Raw genomic sequence first — 26,945 nt, forward strand, 5'->3', positions numbered from 1 at the left:
TTTTATTTATTTATAGTGATTGTGAATGGGCCTGATCTTACATGTTCTTTCTAACTCTTTGATTGCTGTTTCATGCTGAATGTCTCTGGCTAAAGCTTTCAGAACTACATTTAATAAGAATGGTGAAAGTGATCGTTTAAAATGTTGAATTACATTATCAGTGTAGAAAATCTTCTGTTTTGGAGTGAAGATTTTTCCAAGTTGTGAACAAATCTTTCCTTCTCTCATTCCTCCCCTGCCCCCACACCAAGCTCCCAAGGTTTCCTTTGTATTATCCAATGGGAAATGGGAAGAAGACAGAAAATTCACCTTGCTTCTTTGGGGAAAACTAGTTTAGATCAACTATTATTTTTCTTCTTGAGAGAGAGAAAGAAGAAAGAAAAAAAGAAGGAAGGAAAGAAGAAAGGAAGAAAGAAAGAATGAAAGAAAGAGAAAGAAAGAAATAAAGAAACAAAGAAAGGAATTTATTTTGAGATATAGTTCCACAGTCGCTGAGGTTCCCCCTCTCTGAACCTACCCCCTACTAATTTTCTCCATATCATTACAATAGCACAGTCCTACAAAAACAGTCATAACTCCATCAGTTTGCTATTTAAATGTTTCCTGACTTTGCAGATGAGGACAATGGCACAATCTACCATCCTATTGTCAAGATATGTTGAAACGTTCCATTGGGAGTCCATCTTTGATTTGGAAACAGAGATGCAGGCTGCAGTGCCTCTCCCCATCTCAATGGATCAGGCTCTGTTATGCTGTTCCTCTGGATGGCTATATGTACATGCATGTTTACCTATTTTACATTTATTGATCTTGTGTGTTTGCATGAAGGTTGCCTTAATTCAGAGAGAATATGTAATATTTGTCCTTTTGGGGTTGATTTATTTCGGTGAGAATAAGGGTCTCTTATTTGTACCATTTGGTTGCAAATAGTAAAATTTCATTTTTCAAGTGGCTGAGTAGTATTCCATGGAGTAGATGTGCCAGCATTTCTTCACTCACTCCTCTTCTGATGAGCATCAGGGTTGTTTCCATGTCTTTGTTATTATAGATTGTGCTGCTGTAAATATAAGAGTACAGGTCAAACCTCAGGTTGTTGGGCCTGGCGTGATAGCCTAGTGTTTAAATCCTCATCTTGCATCTGCCAAGATTCCATGTAGGTGCTGGTTCATGGCCCAACTTCTCCACTTCCCATCCTGCTTGTGGCCTGGGAAAGCAGTCGAGGGTGACCCAAAGCCTTGGGACCCTGCACCCACATGAAAGACGCAGAGGAAGCTCCTGGCTTCAGGTAGGCTTCAGTCTTGCCACTTACTTTACTCAAGACACTTCACTCAAGTCTCACTGAAGACACTTACTTGGGGAATGAGCAGTAGACAGAAAATATGTCTTTCTGTGTCTCCTTCTTTCTGAAAATCAGACTTTCCAATAAAAATGAATACTAAGCAAGGAAACAAAACAAAACAAGCAAACAAAACCCTTAGGTTGTTTTACAAATGCATCAGAATAGTGAGTAAAACATGCCTGTCACTTTCACCAGACTGTGCTCTGGATGAGATTGTTAACCTGAAAGGCACAGCAACAAATGAGAAAGCAAGGTTACGATTGAGAGTGGAAGTGAGTGAAGGAGAGGAGGAGAGAGATCCAGCCTCTTCTTTACTCCACAAGTCTCCCCTCCACAGGCAGGACAAGGCCACACCAGAAAGCCATGCCTGTCCTTCTTCTGAGTGACAGGCAAAACCTGGATCACTACTTCTCACTGTGTTAGCAGACGGCAGGATGCAAGGCAAAGTAGGCGGGACTTGAACTGGAGCTCTAGTATGGATGGGGTGATGCATCTCTAACTGGGACTTATCTCGGCCAGCATGTAACCTAGCCCCATCCCTAGTAACTCTAATGTAAAATCCTGTCTTCCTAAGCTTGCAATCCCTGTGCTTACAATTATTTATTTATTTATTCATTCATTTATCTATTTTTACCATCAACTCTGTTGTTAAGTATCAACTGGCCAACCTAGGGGACAAGTATATAGCTAGGTGCAAGCCTTGGAATTCATTCATTATCCCTAACTCTAGCATCCTAGGATGGGGCTCTAAAATGCCTTTCAGGAACTCAAACCTGATCAAAACAAAACCACAAACAGTCTGTCCCATAGACACAACATCAAAGCCCCTTTTGTCATCAACATAGATAAACATGTTGGCCTCTCACTGTGACCAATCAGAGAAATGCTGTGGATAATTTTCAAAAACTGATGGAGGTTCAGACTCCTGCTGTTTATTAGCCACAATGGGGGTCCAACCTTGTATGATCCATAAGGGAGACATTCTCAAAAACAAGAACATGCCAGTTTACCATTTCTTGGGGCACTTAGCTAGCTATCTTCTGTATGATTTCTGAAACACCTAGCCTAGGTAGGCTAAGCAATTTCATTCATTTCTAAAAGACAAAACAAAACAAAACAAAACAAAATTCAAGTACTGCTGGGGATTCACTTTGAGAAGTATGTGTCAACTGGGTTTGGACTCTGTATATGCTGCATACAATTGAGATCACCACCAACTTGCAATGCAAGTGATGCCCTTGCTGTGGTGCCGGGAGGACACTGACTCTCACAGCTCTCGAAAGTCTTATTTTATGCTTCCTGTGAGGTAAACATAAAAGATAAACAAGGTTATTATTATTATTATTAAACTGCATGCTAAGTGTTACTAATTAAAGATAGCTACTCTGGTGGGCTCAGCAATTGCAGTCATCTTGTAGTCCTGTGAGCAAGCGTCAGAGCTAGAGCAAGATTCTGGGTGTAGAGTGTGGGTCTGCACTTGAGATGTTCAGTTGACACCAGTCTGGCTGAATGACTTCGGATTTGGCAGTGAGGCAAAGAGACTTCCAAGTATTAAAACAATGAAAGCATAGCTCAAAGACACAGTCTTCATTTAATTTACTTCTAAAGGATCATAACAGATAATAAGCAATATGACACAGCACATCAGTGGTTGGCTTCTGCCACTCTTCAGTAGATCTTCTCGTCTTGTATGCTGCAGTAGTATTTGAAAATACATTTTGATTTGCGGGAATATCTGAACAAATGAATTTTTATACTACTGCTACTGCACACATTTAATATTTTGTTGTCCTAGATTTTGTGTTGCTTCTGTATAATTCTTGTCTAGCCCTAATATAAGATTCTGTATTTCTTCATATCTACAAATGTTTAAGAACATCCAAGAATCCATTACCTGAAAATATAAAATCAAATATGAAAAGGCACTATGGAATAATCAAAAAGGTGCATAAATATAGGGAAAAAGATAATGGCATTATTGTGTAAGTTTCCTGTTCTGATAGTGTTTAGTCCACAGTCCTAATTTGTAGCCTCAAATCAAATTGTAATAGCAACCCATAATCTTGCTGACTTGAAGAATTAACAGAATTGGCTAGCTCCTGTGATGCCAGCATGCCATAAGGGTTCACCAATTTGAGCACTGGATGCTCTGCTTCTATTCCAGGCCTCTTAATATATTTGGGAAACAACAGAAAATGGTCCAAATACCTGGACACCTGCCATGGGCATCCAACTGCTTGATCCATTGCTGCTGTTTTCCTATACTCACATTAACAAGAACCTAGAGTTGGGAGCTGGAGGCAGGCATCACATAAGCGACTCTGACACATTGTGCCGTTTTCCCAATTGTAGAATAAATGCCCACCTCCAGGTTGGTTTTATTTGCTCTGTGCATCCTAGGTGGGATTTATTTATTTATTTATTTATTTATTTATTTATTTATTTATTTTTGTTAAATTACCCAAAATCTGTCACAGTGAATTGCGCACCCCTGACATCCCATCCTATTTGAATGTGATTTCGGGCATCAAGCATCTGTGAGCCAATTCCCCATGCAGTGACTTAGGAGGCCTCCTTGCATCAGAGGGAAGATGAACACATGGGAAGGGGCACACTGCCAGAAAGATGCACAGATGGGCAAGAGGAGAGCACAAAGTGCCTGAGCTGCCAGCAGAGTGAGTGACAAGAACTTAATTCCCATAAGCTATTTTGATTCAGTTCAATCTTTGTCCTATCCATGCCCTTCAATGGCACCTTAACATAACTGAGAGCAGGGATTGCATAATGGAAACAATGTATAACCTCAGGATCAAGCTTGCAGGCATGAATGAGTTAACACCATGCTTCTCCAGACAACTCAGCTCACTTGTGTGCATGCGGAGGAATCTGAGTGCAAAGGACAGGAAAATACTGAATGGGTGCAGACCACCGTGTCCCACATCCAGGTCACTGAGGCAGGCCCTCTCCTCCCTAATGCTTCTATTACCTAGTCCTCTTCTCCAGTCTTCTGCACCCTGGTGATCTTTCTAGAAGCTACGGTGCTTTCAGACACTGTCAAAATTACAGTATAGATGTATAAAAGAAGGTTGGGAGGGATACCCTAAGCCTCCTTGTTACTTAAGGTAGGATGATGTGTTTGCCAGTCAAATTCTGTTTGTAGATCAGATATTTGACCTCCTTGCATTCAACAGGGCCTGCCCGTACAGCTTATACTAAAAAAAAAAAAAAAAAATGAAGTTGCTTCCTAGTCTTTGTGTTGCAACCAGCTCCCTCTACCTCACTGAACCAGACCAGCTTCTCTCTGTGTCTTGTGTGGAAAAAAAAAAAAAAAAACAAATCAAAACAAACCAAACCAAAACAAACAAAAACCTGCTCAAGAAGACTCAGGTCCTGGACTGGGATAGTGGCAGCAGTCACGGCTGATCCAGTTCCAGTCCATTTCCTGCTAATATGCCTTGGAAAGCAGCAGCACATGGCCCAACTTCTTGGTTCTCTGGATTCAACAAGGACACTAGGATGAAGCTTCAGACTGACTCAGCCCTCAGACTTTTCAACAAATAAATTGTTGCAAAGACTCCAGGGCTATATCACTTTTTGCTTAGTGATCCTAATGTTAATGATATCTTTATAAACCTTTCCTTTCTTCCACATGATTTGCTGAGTTCTCTTTCTGAGACAGATTTTTCACTTCATTAATAATTAGTGCGACAATTAAATGACACCTTAACAAATGGCTTAGTCAATTTCATGTAATGGAATGCCAGTGTATCCTATAAAAGGCTGTGTTTTCAGACTTGTAATATTTAAAGAAGTTTTTTAAAAAAGAACTGCACGGTTTAAAAATTCTGGTTTTTACATTTGCAAAAACAGAAGAATATCTTGTAAATTTTTTTTTTTGCCTCTTGAAAATGTGAAACTTTACAAATGGTTTTATTTAAGGACAAAAATTTAAGTGAGACTTTAAAAATGAGCTTCCAGTTTTTAAGATAGAATATGTACATTATCTTGGAGTTTACATATGCATTTAAAATACTATTCAGTTTCATTTGAAGGGAGGGCTGGAATGAGTCGGGGGGTACTGAGAAAGAGAAAAGGAAAGAGAAAGAAAGAGAAAAAAAGAGACCTCTTCCATGTACTACGTGACTCCTGCAACATCTCCAACAGCCATGGGTAGGCCAGACTCAAGTCAGTGGTGTGAAACTCATCACAGACATCCCTCACATGTAGATGCCCTGCCTCAACTATTTGAGTGCTTACTGTTGTCTACCAGGATCAATATTAGCAGAAGCTGGCATCACGAGTGGACCTGGGATATAAATCCTATCACTTAGATGTGAAATATAGGAGTCTTAATTGGTATTTTAGCCCTCTGTGCACACCTGTCCCCATATGAAGAAATTGCATGTAGACTTAAACATGCTAGTATATAGATTTAAATAATATGTGTTCTACATATATGCACATGAGGATATACATTTAAATTTCAGCATATTATACAATATTGTCTTATTAAATATAAATTATGATATTTTATTTTGTAGCCTTACTCATAGTAACTAAATGACATATAATTTTGTTTTGTTGATTCTGCAGTAAAGTCTTGCTAATACAACCAGGCACTAAATTGCAATGATATATAAATTATTCAAAGTCACTTTGAGCTTGTGTCATTAGTTTCCAAAACCCTAACGTAGTACAGAAAGTACACAGAGAAAATAGCATGCTTTCTGCCTGTCCTCATGGACACTGGCTGCCTTTGGAGGCCAGTAACTGCAGGTCACAGCGTAAACACAGCAATCAAACTGAGAACATTTGTCCATGAGGTGACGTCAGTCTTGTCAGTAAAGGCCAGAAAAATTCATGAGATAATCCCTCTCCACCTGATACTCATGTTTGTAAGACAATGCGAGGTTCGATCCACCTATGAAACACTGGCACTAATTGGTGATGTTGCAATTGAAGTTTTTGTGCAATGACTGACTTTATTTGCTTGTGTTTTGTTTTTGCCTGCATCTACTTTTCTCACTTTAAAAACGATAATATCGGCAACATATTTTGAATGTCTACCTTAAGTAATATTTTTGTCCCAATTTATGAAGTCATTCCTGCAAAAGAGAGGTTATCTTTACTGAACAATCAAACAATAAGAACCACTGGAATTAATCATGAGCCCTGCCTGCTCCACCATGAGAACTGGGGCTGGGATTTAGAAGAGAGGCATTGAAACTTCAAACCTTTGTCCTTCTCAGCACACAAGGCACAGTCACAATAAACAAAAGCCTGGCTATTTAACTATAGAGAAGCCAGCTGCTTTAGTTTAAAATGAAGCAATCACAATTCTTTGAGACGACTGTAATTCTTCTTTTTGTAAGCTACGTGACCCATAACGAAGGGTCACACTGAAAATTTGTGGAGTGTCTTGCTCCGTTGTCCAGTTCCTTGTTTGATTTCTTTATTCAAATAAGAACAAAGAAAGAAAAGAAAAGTACGCATTTTATAGTTAGACATGACTTGTTAGAGTGTTGGGTGGATGGAGTAAAAAGGGTTTTGAATTAATTGTGTTTCATTTAGAATGACTTTTGTTTATTCAACAACAGATGCCATTCTGCCATGAACTTATAACTTGACTCTGTGGGTAGATGAGAAGATGATAGGGGAGGAAGGAATTTTTATTTAAACTGTATCAGCATTACATTCTTTCATTTGAAATCACTTTAATTCAAAAGCACTTAAATAAACTCTCCTTTCTAGAGGGATTTGGAAAATGAACTTTGGATTTTTCTCAAATCCAAGCTTGGACTCTCTGCTACATTTGACTCATGTCACTCTGAGCAGCATTTTCCACCCCTGAGCCCCGTGGCTCAAATAGATTAAATATTTATTAAGCTGGGCCCAGTGAGGTGGCCTAGCAGCTGAAGTACTTGCCTTGCATGCACCAGGATCCCATATGGGTGCAGGTTCTAATCTTGGCAGTCCCGTTTTCCATCCAGCTCCCTGCTTGTGGCCTGGAAAAGCAGTCGAGGACTGCCCAAAGCCTGGGACTCTGCACCCATGAGGGAGACCCGGAAGAAGTTCCTGGCTCCTGGCTCCTGGCTTCGGATTGGCGCAGCTCCTGCCACTGGGATCACTTGGGGAGTGAATCTACAGACAGAAGAACTTCCTCACTTTCTCTCCTCCTCTCTGTATATCTGACTTTCCAATAAAAAACACATTTTTTAAAAATATGTTTATTAAGCCTTTATTACAGTGAGGCAAGAACTTACTGAGCTGAGCTATGTCGGCTCCCAATGTTCCTAATGTATGAGAAATACCAAAATTTACAATATCTATATGATTATTTAGATAAAGTTAAACTCCTGGGAAGACTGTGATTATCCCCAAAGGCACCATTCTGTCATGGAGTGTACAATCCCAAGTACCTTCAAGTAACCATGCTCACACACCCAATTATATTTTCCTTCGCAATGGACCATTGCAGGTTCCAAGGTCATGGAATTCAGGTTCTTGTGTAAAAGAGAGGGGATCTCTGGGATTCTATTTGAAGTCAACATTTCCCATACCACGTGATGCTTCTCTCTTAACTCCCAGCATGGAGGAAACATCTGTTTTTATGTCAGTGTTCGTGGTGAATGAGAGGAATAAATGGAGAACATGTATGGGTCTGGCCACAAGGCAATCACCTACAGAGATGAAAGTTCACAACAAATCTGTTTTAAAATTCATACTTCATTGAAATCTATTCCCAGGTGACTCTGTTAAGCATAACTTTCTTTGACTATTTATATGCATATTTGGAATGATTTTGTGGCAGAACCATTAGGCAGTCATTTCAGAGTGAGCTCCAAGTGAGCTATTCCAAGTCAGTTCAGCAAATGGTGGGCTTGATTGCCAAAGGTTTAAGCAGTTTTCTCTGTTTGTTGTACTACTGACATGGATTCCTCAACCTCCTTCCACTAAGTAAAAAATCTATCCAGCAAAGCTTCCGATGCAAGCAAAAGCTTGGATCGCCGCAGGTGTTAGGAAAAGATAGAGTAGGTATGTCTAAAAATACATTTTTAAGTTGTGCATAGATAGATTTGAAGTGCATTGGAGAACATCTGCACTGCATTCATTTGAACCAGAACTCAGATTGTGACTTTATTTAGACAGTGATCTTTGCTGAGTGAAGATCTCAAACTGACCCCGATCATGGAATCTATGCAGAAACTAAGCCCAACACTCGATGCCTTTATCTGAAGAGGAGGGAAGACAGAGACATGCGGGCAAACTAGAATAAAGAAGGATGCAGAGACTGGAGTGGCAATGTATCGACAAAGTAGAACTACCCATGACCAGGAGACAAGAAAAGCTCAGAAGAAACATGGTAGGGTTCATCCCTAGAGCTTTCTGAAGTCCCAGGTCCTGCTTGAACCTCCATGCTGAACTTCTGCACTCTAGAACCGTGAGAGGGCACATTCGTGTTTTAAGCCTTCAGTATGATGATGATTTTTTGTGGAAGCTCTTGGAAACACATACACAAGTTCCTGACATCCCCTAGGTCTCCATACAAAGCTGAACTGCTTTATTGGAGTCTGAACCTCTTGGCTGCACAGACAGTTTATGCACAACCTCTCATATTCCCAGTACACCCAGCACAAAGTCACTGCTATTTGAGCATTTTCATGCTTCTTTATCACAAACGCTATGCTTGCTATAACACCTTCATCTTAAATTTTTCCAAAACCTTTCTGTGTTCCCCAGTTCTCCCACTCTCAACTCTGGAGTGTGTTTCTTGCCTTTTACAACCCGGTTTAAATCTAACCCCAGGCCCCCGTCACAATTTCTCTTGATTCGATTAATCCAGGAACAAGTGACTTCTTGCTCATCCGGGCTCTTTTCCAAAATATAGAGTCATGTCTCAGAACATAGAACACTGCTTTTCTGAACTTTTTCATACTCACAATCCTTTCTGGCAGATATTATTTGGAGGGTCTTGTCTGTAAAATGAATGAGAGTTCTAGGAAACCATGTCCAATATGATTTTTGCTTCTCTCTCCTTTCGTTCAACAGTAATTTGTTACCTGGCCTGTAACTCTTATTACACAGAGATAAAATTGAAATATTTTATACAATTACTTTTGCATAATGATAAACGTGACTTGAAAGCCATGCAATCGATGCAGTTTCTGAAATTGTCTTTTGCCCGTAGCTCATTAGTGCTGCCTTCTCAGAACGTCAGTATTCCTATGGGCAGCTAAATGGCAGAATTCAGGTGAGAATGAGACCCATGCACGTGGCCTAGTATAAAGGAAACACCCACAACAGAACAGGGAGTATGAATGGGTGGTTGCACGTCACTTTACAGTGAAAAGTGAGCTGACCTGGAGAACACATTCCAGAGCTATCAGCAGAGAAATGATGCCCTCCCCCATGAATTAATTCTCTGCAAAGATTAGCCACAAGAGCATGCCCCTAGAATATGCACCCGGTAAATGACCAGAGATGATCCTTTAAGCATTTCAAATTATTGGACTGGTAGCAGTGCTAGGGAAAGGAGCTTGTTACAGTTCATTTGGAAGATTTTGAACACAGTACTTAAATAGGTTACAAGGCTGCTTTGGGGCAAAAGGCCGGACAATGGCAAAATAATATTTTAGGCTCCCTTGACTGTTTTGGACATTAAGTATCCTTTTTTTATAAATTCTGTTATTTATAGACCATGCAACAGTAATGTGTATTTAAAGTTACAAATCAAAATCAGGGCCACTTTTATACTGTTATAAAATTACAAAGAGATTGGCTTTCTTGTTGATTTGTAATACTCCAAGAACATGTAAGCCTGTGATGTCATCCACTCCTACTTCAAACACATCCAACAGACAAAAAACAACATTTCAGCAGAGAAGACTTCACATACATCACTTTTTTTGTAAGACCCGCGTTCCTTCGTATCACCAATGGGATGACTTGACATCAAATGTGCTTGAATAAGCTTAAATGCATGTGAATGCATTGTGAATGCATGTATCCACATTTAACATAATTCAATGGATGGTTTTAGAGCTACCCTAAGAAGCCATTACAAGTTTTTATTTGCCCATTTTCTGAAGGATTACATTTCAGTTTTACAGTAAAGAATCCAAAAGTACTTTGGAAGTTCAGAAAATGGAATATTCACTCTAAGAAGGAATGTGAGTCAATACTGACCTCCATCTGGTGAGTTGGTAATGAAAGGCAGTGAGTTCCCCGTTAAGGCTCATTCAACGGCAGCAAACTCTAAAATGCGTATACAACTCGCTATGCCAACTCCTTCTGCAGCAAAGGTGTCCTTAGCCAATCTCACAGTACTGTTTATTCCCAGTTTAACTAATTATCTCATCATTTCCCAATTAGGAAGCAGGCATGATATGTTTTGTCGGGACTACTTTTTATTTGTCTTTCCAAAAGAGAGTGAACTTTGAAATGAGGCATAGACTATATAGCTCATGTAAAAATATCAAAAGTGGTTTTGCTAATGAAAACGTGGTGGCAGCAGCAGCAATGGCATTTCCACCATACACTCAGTGCATCTGACCTCACAACATCCATGTGGGAGGCTGCAGGAGTCCTCACCCCCAGGTGGTGGTCACATGACTGACTGCTGTGTGCCACTTTGTGTGCCTCATAATGGTATTTCTTATGTGGGGGGTACCAGGCAAGATGCTATTTCCACAGTGACATTTCCTTTCTTCTTGGCTGTCACAAACAGCAACTATTGAGGCTTGCTCTGACATAAGAGGACAATTGCTGTGCATGTAGCTGCAGAGATGTACAATTCGTCTAAGAGGGGTTTCCCAACTGATAGATTCCAGGAAGCAGCGACAGATTACGCATATACAACTCTCAGCTTCACTGTGCTCATCAAGACTGCTGGGAGCTTTTCAAAATCCAACCCATTCTAAACTGGAACGGGATGTCTTGTCAAAGCAGTATAATTTGAAATTATAAAGCAGAGCAGAGAGGAACTAGTAAACACATAGAAGCAGCTTCCACAAATGTAATGAACCTCATGCATTGCTAACACACAGAATGCACAGAAAGCATAGCAGGTTTTCCTAGGACAAGTTTCATCTGCTGAAGTTGGGGGTATTGGTAAAATAATGTCTGAGTGTGAACTGATATAACAGACATAGCAGCTATTAATCTGCCAATCCCCATTACTTCTAAGTACTACTTTCAATATGGCTAGATGTCACTAACATACCTCATGGGAGATGCTCTGTCACTGTTCTCAGCCATAAATGACATTAGCAAAGGACCCAAGGGTCCTTCTCCACCAAGGGATTAGTAACAAGCAAACTCATTGGGGATTTTAGTTATTTGATAAAAGGTAATAGGCTTCTTTTGTGAGTGTGTGGTTTTGGAACAGAATGGCCGTCTCCTCTTCACTTAGACACAGGAACGGTGAAGAATGATACTTTTCTCCTAAGCGATGCTGGTCTTTCCAACTCAGCTTACACAGCTTCCCAGCACTTCTTTGCTTCATTCCTTAATGAAAGTTTCATCTGCTGCCTCCACTAGGAGACCAACAGGTGGCAGGAATCTATGCATGGCACAAGTATGCCAGCAATGTTTCACTGACCACACTCCTGGTCATGGGGTGCCAATCACCACAGAAGTCAATGGCATAACTTCTGTCCTAACTCATTGCCATTTTTCATCCCAACATTACTTGGAGTTTAAGGAGTTCCACTGAAAATGGTGACTGTTCCAGTGATTTCTAGAAGTATCCAAACAGGAAGAAAGGAGAATACAAAGAGGGAAATGCCTAAGACAGACTGAATCAAGTGTGGGGAAATAGAGAGCCTCTGGCAAATTTTTGTAAGATTTATTTTTATTGGAAAGTCAGTTATACAGAGAAGAGGATAGACAGGGAGGAAGATCTTCCATCTGGTGATTCACTCTGAAAGTGGCCGCAATAGCTGGAGCTGCGCCAATCTGAAGCCAGGAGCCGGGAGCCTCTTCCAGGCTGTCCATGTGCGTGTAGGGTCCCATGGCTTTGGGCTGTCCTCAACTTCTTTCCCAGGCCATATATAGGGAACCGAATGGGATGCGGGGCCGCTGGAATTTGAGTCAGTGCCCACAGGGGATCCTAGTGCGTGCAAGGTGAGGATTTTAACCACTAGGCTACCATGCCAGGCCTCCTTTGGCAAGGTTTAACAATGAAGGAATGATGCTACCTACTTTGTGAATAAATGATCCTGACAAATGCTTGGAGCCGGCACCTTGTGTGTACAATGTGGCTTCTATAGGTGAGAGAAGACTGATCTGGAAATTGAAGAGCTGTTTTAGGCACCAGCAGCCCCTACCAGGGTACACAAAATTAATGGGCCTTTAAGTTTGCACTTGCAGCACAGAAATGGTGAAAAGAGTAGAGGTAGTCATGGAGTTTTGGGTCAGCACAAAATCAAATGCCAAAGCAAACGGTCCAGTAGCCATAAGCTGGCAAATACAAGGGCCCCCATAACCAGTAGTGCCAGCCTTCTTTCTGTCCCTGCCAAACGCTATGCCGATGTGTTTATCCCCGGGGGCTCCAAAGTCAGGCTTCATTAGATTTATATTAACTACAGTGCTTAATCTTGTACAAACCTTGTTCCCTCAAGCTAACATATTACACCAGAAACACAGTTGTATTTAGCTTTATTCATTAAGCCTCTTAGGTCATAAGATTTCAACTAACCAGTTGCCACTGATGCTACTTTTATCTGTAATTGAAAAGATGCTTGGGATGTCTTGCACTGAGATAGCCAAAAACAGCACATATGCTAATCTATTAGTTTTCTAGTCTACATCATTGGAAATGGACGTTACTTGAAACTGGAAGGGCTGAGTGGATGAAATCAATCACTTGGCACTCACAAATGCATTACCAGTTGCTCTGCAGACTTTAGAAAGTGTTTTTTTCTTTTTCTAGTTTTTGGCACTGTGTGTTGAATTTTTCCTCCAATTAAAAAAGGCTGGGGAACCCTTAGCATGATTTATGTAAAGTTCTCTGAAGTATAACACCTCATTTTCTTTAAAGACTTTTGTCAAAAGATTTCCTGATGTGCATCTTGTGTAGAATTTGGTCATCATAACCCTCACCTCCTGTGCACAGCAAATATTTCACTGCCACATCCTCTGTACAGGTCTAGGGATGAGCAAATGTGACTAATGGACTGATGTCTTTCCTTTAACTCCTTCAGTAAGAACTTTATAGCATGCTTTGCATCTTATTAATGCTTGAGTCTGCAAGTGCGGATGAGTTACACAATAAAACTCCTTTGTCAGCCATTGGGGATTCAACTGACAGGCAATACTTTGCCTTCTGTGTGCTTACCCACGAATGATGAAAGGACAGCATCTCATTTGCCTCTTCCAAAATACATTCCCATAGAAGAGAAACTGCATACATTTTTGCTAGGTAAAACATAGTATGGCTTTATCATATCAGGAAGATAAATGACCATGTTGCAAAGGCTTGGAAGTTATTTACGGTTCTCATTATCATTAAAAAATGGGCATTATCTGATCTATCCCTCTGGGTTTTTATAGTGAAATATACTTTAGGATGTGTAAGTTTTAACCATCATCTGCTCGTGTTTGGGGTATAATGCCGCATGGGGAAAGATGGCTTGACTTATGTGTGATCACCATCTCCAAAGCATGTTTGGGAAACTGGGTGATTTTTTCCTAACACAACATGATTCAATCTTGAACAAAGTGGATCATTCTCAAAAGCTTAGTTGGAAGGGAACAGCTGCTGAATCTGTGAAGTGTGAAAACTTAAGGGTCAAAATTCAAATCTCCACATTTTGGTCATGGTGATTAATCTCCAATCCCAATGTGTAACATTTCTAACAGGAAATTAATTAATTGCCCTGTGTGACCAATAACCACATGAGCCATTGGTAGAATCAGTGATTCTGGCAGGATTTCTTTGGGATATTGTAATTCTCCCAACATGCCATTTAATTATGAAGAGCAAATATACAAATGATACATCAGGAAGACAAAACATTAATATTTAGGGCTTTAGCTCTTGCCTTTGTACTCATTTGTCAAATTTGATTGAATGAGGAAAGTGTGCATTCATATGAAAATATATAAAATTTATGTACCTTTCTGCAGAAATGTACTGGCATTGTTTATGCAGCACAATATCTAGGGAGAAATATATTTTTATAATATATAGTGTTGGATAAAATTAAAATATTCTGAGATTATGTTCAGAGCTTAGGAGAATTTGGGACCAATGCTTCTGGCAAGCAAATTGTTTTTTTTTTTTTTTTTTTGCTTTTTCTTTTTAAAGATTTATTTATTTTTATTGGAAAGTCAATTATACAGAGAGGAGGAGAGACAGAGAGGAAGATCTTCTGTCCGATGGTTCACTCCCAAAGTAGACACAACGGCTAGAGCTGAGCCAATCTGAAGCCAGGAACCTGGAGCTTCTTCTGGATCTCTCACATGGGTGCAGGGTCCCAAGACTTTGGGCCATCTCTGCTGCTTTCCCAGGTTGCAGGTAGGGAGCTGGATGGGAAGCGTGGCTGCCGGGATTAGAACCGACACCCATATGAGATCCTGGGTGTGCAAGGCGAGGACCTTACCCACTACACAATCACACCGGGCTCGCAAATTGTTTTTAAGAAGAAAAACTAGAAAACCAAGGCGCAGGAGGAAAAGCACAATGCAACCTGTGCTTGCTCTTGCAATTCCTGAGATGAACTCCCTGAGCTGACTCCTCAGGGAGAGGCTGGCCTCCAGAGGAGGGCGAACAGTGTAGGGAGACAGCTCATGCTCATCTCCAGATGCAGCTGAGATTGTCACAGCGCTCAGGACATACACTGCAAAGGGGACCAGCCTGCCCTTTCCTGTGTGGGCTGGGGACTCACTACATGCCCTGGTTGAAGTTCTCTGTCCTTTGCACCTGACAGATAGGAACAAAGGCAGGAATGTCACAGTGTTTTGTGATTGTTCATGCTGCTTCCCAGTAAATTTAAAGTACTATCTTTTGCTCTTTAGCTTAAAATAAGTATTTAGTTATATTTTTCAGATACAATTTTTGATTTAACATATTTACACGCAGAATGAATCTAATAAATAAAGAGTAAGAGGAAAAGTTTAAAAAAACATTCCAGCAGAGATGGTTAGACAAGGGCTATAAATGATAATCAAATGAAAAGCTGTTCCATTTTTCCCATGTAAAGAAGGTGTAAAGTTCACAGAATCATTAATTCTACAGTAACATGATTTACATCAAATTTCGACATATCTATACAGGAAAGTTTGACAAAAAAGTGTATTGTCAAGTTCAGTTTCTGCCCTTATTCCTCACTCCTTTTCTTCCTTTCTTTATCTCATTTTAGCTCCCATATATAGTGCAGGACTTCTCCCCTTTTTATTGACACTTTATAATTGTACATGTTAATAAGATGCAAAATAATGGTTCCATTCGTGTTGAGAATAGAGTAATGATCAAATCAGGCTGAGACGTATATCCATCTGCATGATGTTATGTCATACTTTAGGATGCCAACCTCTAGGGTCTGACGTACTGACTGCTTTGAAACAGGTACTGCCAGCCGCAGGGGAGAGTTTGCACAGGGGGATATGGAGACATTAGGTTAAAAATATCCCATTAGAAAACAAAAGCATGCACAAAATCTGGCATTGGGAGGGGTTCTGATGGAGGAGCTTGGGCAACTCCTCTGGCAGGACACAGTCCCTGCAGGTAAGCGCAAGAAGCATGATAGGAAACAGCCCAGAATAGGCCATGGAAAGTTTCCCACTGGCATACATTTGGCATGGGTGGGGAAAAGACCAGACTGAATCAGTTCTCGTCATCCACTGGCAAATCCAAGCACCAGAACAGTGTGGGTCTAGCCGGGTTTAGTCGCAACAAAAACTAGTGCACAATACAGAATGCCAAGGTGAGGTTGCCTGTACTGGATTTGACCGCAGCACCCAACCAGCATGCGTGAGAACCAGGAAGGGAGGGGGCAGAGCCGGCAGGGAAATATGGGGGTGCTTCCCTTGATGGACGGCTACTCCCACTGGAGAGCGTGAACTGGGATGGGGACAGACCAAACTAAGCAGGGCTACTACACCTGTGCGCCTCATGCGGACCAGATCAGGGAAAAGCCAAGCTGAGCTGATTATTCCTACTGGTGCGAACAAAATTAGAGTGGGTGAGGGTTGTTTGGGCTTAGCCACCGCATCAGCTGGCAGAAGCTGGCACTGGGGTCTAATTCTGTCAAGTCAAACCACAGAACCACCTGGAGAGTGCATAATCCGGGAGTGGGAGAGGCCTGGGAGAGAAATAGTGGGTTACCACTCGCGTGGGAGGGCATGAAAACTAGGACAGGGGTTGGGGTGGCTAAACAGATATCCAACAGCATCTGTGTGGGCTGCATAGTGGAGCTGATTAAATGGAACTAGGCTTTAATACCCATTGACATGTATGAGAGCCAAATGGGATGTGGGACAGACTGGACTAGTCTGCTACACATACTGGCAAGCCAGGACAGGGGGCAGGTATGGTGAGGGTTATTGTGGGTCGCTCCGACTAGGCTGCTCCCACTGGTTTATGTGAGGGCTGAGTATGTGCTGGGCAGAACCAGGCTAGACTGCAACACCCATTGGTTCCAGTGGAAGTCGGGGCTCAAAACAGAGCCAACCCAGCAATTGCAACCACCAGCTAATCAGGGCAATGGACTGTGCCAGGCCCTGTACTTGCCAGTACATACTGATCTGAGAACACCTCAGACCAAATTTCTTTGGAGATCTCCCCAATCGAAATGCTGGACTCCAGACCCTAACCAAGGAAAGACAGAAGACAGAACAGGTCAATCAACCATCTCAGCTATATGTTGGCAGAGAAATACTGGGTAAATGGAGACTCTATGATGGACTATATCAATCAGTGAATTCTTCAAAGACCTCATCGTGCTTGGAGTGACAAGACTGGCAGTGATTCATAATTGGTGAACCATCAAAACCACTTGAGCAAGAACCTTGGAGAATGCGCTACATCCGGGACCTGGGAAGGGTGGAAAATTGGGTGGGCCTTCTCCCTTAATACCCTGCTTTAAACATGAAGGAAACAACATGGAAATAATAGTCTTACCCACTTCCCTATAACCGTTGAACCTTTTTTATCCTATTTAACTATGTAAAGATTGTCAAAAATATAATTAAAAAAATGGAAAAAAAAAAAAAAAAGAAAACAAAAGCAGCAATGTTTGCCTCGAGCTTCAAATCGACTATCCATACCAGAATGCAAATAGAGATACTGCCTATCCAGAATTCAGGTAAAATGAAATGTGAGTGACAGCTGTCATGTATTTAGCATTATTAAGCTCTCTTTAAAGAGGCGAGCCGAGGGCTGCGGGAGAGGACGTCTAGCTCGGATCCCGAACCCAGTCCACCATGTGCCCATGGCTCATGGTGGGCTGGGCCCGGACATGCCTGGGTGCGGGGCCTGCTTCCTTCTGGGGTGAGTACACCGAGGGGGGAGGCCTCCGTGACTGGGCATGTCCGGGGCCCACCCACCACCCTCATTGGGTGGTGAACGGGATTGGGGAGGGGCGCAACCTTGGGCCTGCAGGATCAAACCTCCGGCTGCCAGAGGCGAGCCGAGGGCTGCGGGAGAGGACGTCTAGCTCGGATCCCGAACCCAGTCCGCCATGTGCCCATGGCTCATGGCGGGCTGGGCCCGGGCGGCCAGTGCACCATTTGGCACCAGGCTGTGCTTGCTGGCCGCCCGGCCGGGGAGCTCTAGGGTATTGGACGTCTGAATTGCTGCTGAGATAGCTCTAGAGTGACCCCACTGTTTCTGGGATCTGAGTCAATCCTAAAGATTTCCAATGCCAGTAACTCTTCCTTTGAAGAACTTCCAATCCCTTAATAATGCTGAGCTTTGAACACCTATCAAGTAAAAGATAAGCTCCGGCTTGTCTAGCAGGCTGGCACCTAATGGTCCTCGGAGCAACCACGTGCAGGTGCGTGATTTACGGCTAGGAACGGTCCCAATCTGGGATGCCACAGCTGGGATGAGGTTCCCACCAAGGGGTGTATGTGCTGGAATGGGGGCTGCGTTCTATCTAGGAAACAGTTGTAGTCACCCGAGGCACTAGTGTGGGCTGGGATTGGATACACCAGGCCGGTTCAGATCCCAGCACCATCTGGTGTTATGGAGAACCAGGGTAGATGTGGGACTGACTAGGCTGGGTCTCAATCCCCTTCTGAGCCATGTGTGAGCTGTATGTGGGTATGGACGAGCCATGGCCGGGCTGAAACATCCAACAACAAGAGTCAGAATGGGGTGAAAGCCAGCCAGGAAAAGCCACTGTTCCTGCTAGGACAGGAGGTGAACTGAATAGGGTTGGCTCAAGAACCCCCTGGCAAACGCAAAATCTGGCATTGGGAGGGGTTCTGATGGAGGAGCCTGGGCAACTCCTCTGGCAGGACACAGTCCCTGCAGGTAAGCACAAGAAGCATGATTGGAAACAGCCCAGAATAGGCCATGGAAAGTTTCCCACTGGCATGCATTCGGCATGGGTCAGGAGCAGACCAGGCTGAATCAGTTCATGTCATCCTCTGGCAAATCCGATCACCAGAACAGAGTGTGGAATGGGCCGGGTTTGGTTGCGACAAAACCAGTGCACATTATGGAATGCCAGGGCGTGGTTGCCTGTACTGGATATGAATGCAGCACCCATCCAGCACACGTGAGATCCAGGAAGGGAGGGGCAGAGCTGGCGGGGGCGTTAAGGGGCTGGTCCCCTCGCTGGACAGCCACTCCCACTGGAGAGCGTGGGCTGGGATAGAGACAGACACGACTAAGCAAGGCTACAACACCTGTGCGCTGCATGTGGACTAGATCAGGGCCACAGCATCAGCTGGCAGAAGCTGGCACTGGGGACTAATTCTGTCGAGTCAAATCACAGGACCACCTAAAGAGTGCATAAACCGGGACAGAGAGACCTGGGAGGGAAAAAGTGGGTTCCCCCTTCTTGGGTCACTATTCCCGTGGGAGGGCATATAAACTAGGACGGGGGCTGGGATGGCTAGATAGAGAGGTACTCAACAATATCTGTGAGGGCTGGATGGTTGAGTTGGTGAGATAAAACTAAGCTTTAATACCCATTGACAAGTACCAGAGCCAAATGGGATGGGGGACAGATTGGTCTTCTGCTACACATACTGGCAAACCAGAGTAGGGGGCGGTCTGGTGGGGGTTATTGTGGGTCGCCCCAACTAGGCTGCAGCTCCCACTGGTTGATGTAAGGGCCGAACCAGACTGGACTGCAACACCCATTGGTTCCAGTGCAACTCGGGACTGAAAACAGAACCAACACAGCAATTGCAACCACCAGCTGATCAGGGTGATGGACTGTGCCGGGCCCTGTGCTTGCTAGAACATACAAGAAACTAATCTGGGAATACCTCAAAGTATCTTTGGAGACCTCCCCACTTGAACTGCTGGACTCAGAATTCTAACCAAGAACAGACAGAAGACAGAATAGGACAATCATTCATCTCAGCTACATGTTGGCAGCGAAATATGGGACAAATGGAGACTTCATGATGGACCATATCAATCAGTGGACCACCTCATCGAGCGAAACTGGCAGTGACTCATAACTGGAGAACAATTAACACCACTTGAGCACATATCTCAGAGCATGCCCCACATCCGGGACTTGGGGTGGGCGGGAAACCAGGTGGGGCTTCTCCCTCAGTGTCCCACTCTACCTCAGATACATGATGGAAACAATATTGACATAATAGCATTGCCCACCTCCCTATCCCCCTGAACCTTTTTTTTTTCTTTTTCTTGTTTTTCCTTCAACTATAGTTAACTATGTAAAGATTGTCAACAACAATACAATAAAATGGATAAAAAAAAAAAAGCTCTCTTTATTGCAAATCTATACAGGAAAATTGAACTTTGTGTATTATTCCCAAAGGCTGAAACAGCAGCCACTTTTAAGTGAATAGAGGTTAAGAGTAAGGAAAATCCTTATAATGAAGTACTGTTCCACATGTACGTGGAGGTGCTCAGAGAGGGGACACATTACTGAGGAGCACTGATTCAAGAACTATTGGATAGGGCCCGGTGCAATAGCCTAGTGGTTAAAGTCCTTGCCTAGCACGCCCAGGATCCCTTATGGGTGCCAGTTCTAATCCTGGATGCCTTGCTTCCACTCCAGCTCCCTGCTTGTGGCTTGGGAAAGCAGTCAAGGATGGCCCAAAGCTTTGGGATCCTGCACCCGTGTGGGAGACCCGAAAGAGGTTCCTGACTTTGGATTGGCTTAGCGTCAGTCATTGAGGCCACTTGGGGAGTGAACCATCTGGCGGAAGACCTTTCTCTCCGTCTCTCCTCCTCTGTTTATCTGCCTTTCCAATACAAATAAACAAATCTTAAAAAGAAAAGTTCTATTTTCTCTTAAGAAAGAGTGAGGAGTGGAGAAGGTAGAGGGAGTAACAGCTATGTTGTTAGGTAACAATTTGCAACCAGCAAACAAAATAGATCTGTGAAAAACAAATGGGAAACAGGTCTTTCCTATTAGCCTTGGCTGTCTCAGAGGCAGTGACTGCAAGGTTTGGGATGGTAAAGCAGAAGGCAAAACTCAAGTTCATGATGTCTTCCTATGAATGTGAAACTTGAGAGAGTTTTCCAACCTGTTTTTCCTCAGGAGCTTTTTGGAGGCAGAGCAGCCACGTCTTGAATTGTGATGTTATCTGGGACCTCAGCCTTGCAGGAAGCAGTTTCCCCAGTATTGGGTACAAGGTTTCAGCTTGTTTGGTTTGATGCCAGTTTGTACTGATGTAGGTGTGCCCTGTTCTGTGAGGTTGGCAAGGTCTGGGAGCTGAGCTTCCTGAGAACTGTTTGCTCAGATTCATTCCTGGCCATAGCCCCAGGATTGTTTTCCTCACCTGGTAACTGCAACTTTCTAAGTAGAGGTGATTTTTGGGTTGAATGGAAATGTTCCTTATGGGACATTTTACAGGAGCAGAAAATGCTTAAGGGAACTGTAATTTGTATGCATTTATACTCATTCCCTTAAAACTAAATTGATGATTCACATTTATCTTCTGTCAATATTTTCCTTAAACATGACGTTCTGTCGTTCTGAATACAGTTCATTTGCTTTGTCCCATTTACTGATTCCCTTTTGAAATCAAAGCAGATGGTACATAGCTTTTTAAAACACATTTATTTGGGTCTTCTGCAGTAGCCTAGTGGCTAGAGTCCTCAACTTGCACACCCCAGGATCCCATATTGGCACTGATTTTAGTCCCGGTGACCCCACTTTCCATCCAGCTCCTTGCTTGTAGCCTGAGAAAACAGTAGAGGATGGCCCAAAGCCTTGGGTCCATGCACTAGCGTGGAAGACCTGGAAGAGGCTCCAGGTTCCTGGCTTTGTATTGGTTCAGTTCTGCGTGTTGCAACCACTGTGGAGTGAATCATTGGACAGAAGATCTTCCTCTATGGCTCTCCTCCTCCATGTATATCTGATTTTCTAATAAAATGAGTAAATCTTTAAAAAAAAAAATATATATATATATATATATATATATATATATATATATATATATATATATATATATATATATGTCACAATAACCCCTGTTTGTGGGGAACAAAAAGACATATAGATGCACTGATAATAATTTGCACAATGGAGTTTTGGGTCAGTTTCTTTGAAAGTAAAAAGCATTCTTGACTCTTAAAAGTAGACATGAAAATAGAGAAGACACTGTAGGTCTTGGTTGGCAAAATAAGCAGCAGCAACTGCAACATAAAAAAAATATTGTGTTTTTTCACAGTTGTGAATGTCAGCCGAATCTCATCCAGCTCAGAAATCAGAGGTTGAAGTTTTCATATACCATGACTCCGTAAAACAAAGGGAGGTTAGAGTCCATATGCTCTCCTCTCTCCTGACTGCAGATAATCCAGTGGCTGCCGGGGCATCTTCTGTGCCCTTCTCAGCTTTGTTCTTCCTATCCCTTTGGGATTTGGCTTCAGAGCTTGTCCTCAGACAGACGGTTCAGTGTCTACCAAAGGGCTTGGAACCGAGCCTTGATGAGTGACTTCTGTCTCTCTGAATTTGTTTACGCCTACTCCTGCTGTGCCAGAATGGCTTGCCTTTCAGCACAGAATCATCTACTCATGGTGCTCATGGCCCAGCCAGTTTTGCTCCATTTCTTTGGCCACCATCTGTCACCCCATTCAGCTTGTGAGAAATATTCACAAAACAGATAAGTAAACAGGGACAAACTGGTGGTTGCTGAATAAGAATTTCACACAGTGGCAGGCACCTGTCTGAGCAACCTGGACACTTGGAAAATCGTTAGTTTTCTAGCAACTGGGGTGTAAGTAGAAACCGAGTATGTTACAACAGAGAAGGCATAGCCATTTAAGATAGAAACCAGTTACTTTTTGTAGTTTGCATTCAAGAAGGAACTATTTGAGTTAACCTCTAAAGAAAAACAATGAATATCATGATAGATTTTTTTAAAGATTTATTTTATTTTCATTCGAAAGTCAGATATACAGAGAGGAAGAGAGACAGAAAGATCTCCAATCCAATGATCCACTCCCCAAGTGGCCATAATGGCTGACACTGAGTTGATCTGAAGCCAGGAACCAGGAGTTTCTTCCGAGTTTCTCACACAGGTGCAGGGTCCCAAGGCTTTCGACCATCCTCAATTGCTTTCCCAGGCCACAAGCAGGGAGCTGGAAGAGAAGTAGGGCAGCCGGGGTTAGAAGCAGTGCCCATATGGGATCTTGGCACATGCAAGGCAAGGACTTCAGCTGTTAAGCAACCGTGCTAGACCCATGATAAATGTTTTAAGTAGTATTTTCACATGAGTGTATGAATGAAATGGTTCAAAAATTTAAAATGAGGTTCAACAATATTGTTTCACATGATTCAGCAAGGCCAATGCTCTCAAATCAGAAAGCTTGGGCTGAGGCAATCTATAGAGGCATTTCTGCAGGAGAGAAATTATGTATCTGCGCTGAGCATCAGTTTAGAGAATCATGGGTTCTCATTGTTTTATTCATGGTCTAGGAGTAGGGACAGAATCAAATTCCTCAGGTTTCAAATCCCAGTTTTGGAAATTAAGAGATATGGTATTGGTCGTGCTAGCTACTTTATATGAGTCTGTCTTGACTTTTTAGGCAAGCATAATAATATCTGCTTCAAAGAGCAAGGCTAGAGAATCTATCAGTCAATCGTTTTAGTATGCTTTTTTTTTAAACCTGTTACATAACAAATTGGATTAAATACAAATGTTACATACAAAGAAAGCAAACCACAGGAAGCAGCAGCCTCCCTTCTCCAAGAGGAGATGTGCTATCCCTGTACCTCCACTTCCTTATCACCTCAACGCCCCAAAGACTCCCATGGAGCAGGCAGCACACACTGGTGGGCTGCAGCAGCACACCCGGGAGAGGACACTAGGGGAGCAAAGGAGCAACACCACCACTCAGTTTCAGGCTAACAGATATATTTCATATTATAAGATATGTTTAAGATATGTTTCCACATGCTAACTGCAGTAGTAGAGATGTTTGGATAAAAAAAAATAGGGGAAATTGGGTAGGGTTTATTATCTGTGACAAATATACAGCTGTTACGGCAAGAGGAGAAATGGGGAGATGCATATATGGGAACTCTTTGTGTTACCGCCTTGCCGATTGAAACCTTGTCTTGAAAGATAATGTTAGGAAAGAAAATAGAAGGACAATGTAAATGGAAAGAAGACGGGATTTGACCATGAATGGAACTGATAAGTCAGTTTGTATTCCTGTCCCTGGGACACTGCACTTGCCCTGAGCAGCTACTTGGCTGGCATTACACTTCAGCGCTTTTCTTTGTCACTGTATAGAGTTACTTGTTTCAACTCCTGTGGAGAAGATGTAGCTTGGATAAATACTAGTTCTGGAATTGGAACACTCACTGTGGAAGAAAGGAAAGGAAAGGAAAGGAAAGGAAAGGAAAGGAAAGGAAAGGAAAGGAAAGGAAAGGAAAGGAAAGGAAAGGAAAGGAAAGGAAAGGAAAGGAAACAAAGCAAGAAAGAAAAGAAAAGAAAAGAAAAGAAAAGAAAAGAAAAGAAAAGAAAGAAAGAAAAGAAAGAAAGAAAAAGGGAAAAGCAAGTAAAGGCACAAGAATGATACACACACACGACAGGGAACAAGGATCATGTACTGGTGAGAAAAGGTAAGGTGACAAGCATGAAGGAGGATGGAGGACAGTGCAAAGTGACTTCTCTCATCTTTGCTCTCTGCCCAGAACACTTAAATCGAGGCACAAAGATATTCATCATGAAAACCTTTTAAAGGACCAATTAGCATTTCCTAGGCATCAAGATTGCTTACTGTGAAGAAATGTTTACAGGAATGAAGAACTATTAAAATTGACGAGAAAAGGTCAAACCATCTAAACAAGATGAAAATGGTATATACTCAGTAATTAGCCCATATGATGGAAAGAAACTATGTAGCTTCTGTGAAAAGCAAAAGAGTTACAAGATTGCTAACCCTTTAAACCAGTAGTCTTTAGAAATCTCTAGAAGCAGGCTAGTTAAATCAATTCTCTTAGTAAGGATACCTAAATTCCTAGAGTCAAAACTTCTTAGTATTTTTTGTTTTGTTTTGTTTTGCTTTGTTTTTAAGATTTATATATTTTTATTGGAATGGCAGATATACAGAGAGGAGGAGAGACAGAAAGGAAGATCTTCTGTCTGACGGTTCACTCCCCAAGTGGCCACAACAGCTGAAACTGAGCCAATCTGAAGCCAGGAGCCAGGAGCTTCAACCAGGTCTCCCATGAGGGTACAGGGTCCCAAGGCTTTGGGCAGTCCTTGACTGCTTTTCCAGGCCACAGGCAGGAAGCTTGATGGGAACTGGGGCTGCGGGGATTAGAACCGGAGCACATATAGGATCCTGGCAGGTTCAAGAAGAGGACTTTAATCACTAAGTTATCGTGCCGGGCCCGAGTCAAAACCTGTTTTAATAAAGACAGAGGTCTGATGCACTTTTTATGTTTCTTTTTATATATATATATATTTTTATTTTTTCTTTTTTTTTTAAAGATTTATTTTTATTACAAAGTCAGATATACAGAGAGAGGAGGAGAGACAGAGAGGAAGATCTTCCCTCCGATATTTCACTCCCCAAGTGAGCCGCAACGGGCCGATGCGCGCCGATACGAAGCCGGGAACCTGGAACCTCTTCCGGGTCTCCCACGCAGGTGCAGTGTCCCAACACATTGGGCCGTCCTCAACTGCTTTCCCAGGCCACAATCAGGGAGCTGGACGGGAAACGGAGCTGCCGGGATTAGAACGGGCACCCATATGGGATCCCGGGGCTTTGAAGGCGAGGACTTTAGCCGCTAGGCCATGCCGCCGGGCCCTATATTTCTTTTTATTGCAAGGTCAAATATACAGAGAGGAGGAGATACAGAGAGGAAGATATTCCCTCTGCTGATCCACTCCACAAGTGGCCATAACAGCAGTAGCTGAGCTGATGTGAAGCCAGGAGCCAGGAGCTTCTTCTGGTCTCCCACATGTCAGATCAGGCTCCCAAAGCTTTGGGGCATCCTGAACTGCTTTTCCAGACCACAAGCAGGGAGCTGAATGGGAAGTGGGGCTGTCAGGATTAGAACTGCAGCCCATATGGGATTCCGGTGATTACAAGATGAGGAATTTGGCAACTAGGCTACTGTGCTGGGCCATGTTTCATGAATTTTTACAGACTCAGTGAAATTTAAGGCAGGGATTATACCATAATGACATAAAGTCATATTGAAATTGATTCATAAAACCCTGTCATTTTACTCAGAATAATTTGTGCTTATTTGATTCCTAAATATGCTATTTTATAAATATGACTTGCTCAGAATAATTTGTGCTTATTTGATTCCTAAATATGCTATTTTATAAATATGACTTGTTACTTGCATTTTGTGTCTTTTGTCAAAAGACAAAAAAAAAAAATAAGATAAAGAAGGGTGGGAAGATACAACAAAGACAAGAGGCATTTAACATTTATTTTTTCTTTGTCGATGAGGATATGTAACTCTGGTTCAAGCCACGGCTGCACACCCAATCCCAGCTTCAAGCTCACACACCTTGGGAGGAAGTACTATGGTTCAGGCAGCTGCATCTTTTCCAACTCATGTGGGACTCTTGGGTTGGATTCCTGGTTTAGCCCTGCTCTGGTCACCTCGCCCATTTGGAGAGCGAACCAGTAGTTGGATGATTTTTTTTCTCTCAAATAATTAAGAATAGTTAAATAATAATTTAAAAAATATTAAAATTAATTTACACATGGGCTTTTGAAAAAGTCCATGGCCAATGCATGTTATAGAAACGTATGAATGGTTTCAAATATATTTCTCAAACAAATTTGACTTTTTCAAAAAAATGACTTATTTTTATTTTATTTATTGAAAAGCAGAGAAATATAGAGATACAGATAGAGATCTAGCGGTTGGTTCAATCTCCAAATATTTACAAGAGCAGGGAACTCAACCCAGGGCTCCATGTGGGTGGCAGAGAGCATCCTCGGAGTGTCCACAAGCAGGAAGCTGGC

At 42.4% G+C, this 26,945-nt stretch overlaps 1 protein-coding gene across 1 annotated transcript in view; it reads left to right on the plus strand.

Moving 5' to 3' along the window:
* The window catches only part of LOC131479844 (contactin-associated protein-like 5), a 556,228-nt gene that overhangs the window by 98,471 nt on the left and 430,812 nt on the right, over positions 1 to 26,945 (plus strand). The gene's annotated exons all lie outside the window — the stretch shown is intronic.

Source organism: Ochotona princeps, chromosome 3 (assembly GCF_030435755.1).
Source record: "Ochotona princeps isolate mOchPri1 chromosome 3, mOchPri1.hap1, whole genome shotgun sequence".
Taxonomy (NCBI): domain Eukaryota; kingdom Metazoa; phylum Chordata; class Mammalia; order Lagomorpha; family Ochotonidae; genus Ochotona; species Ochotona princeps.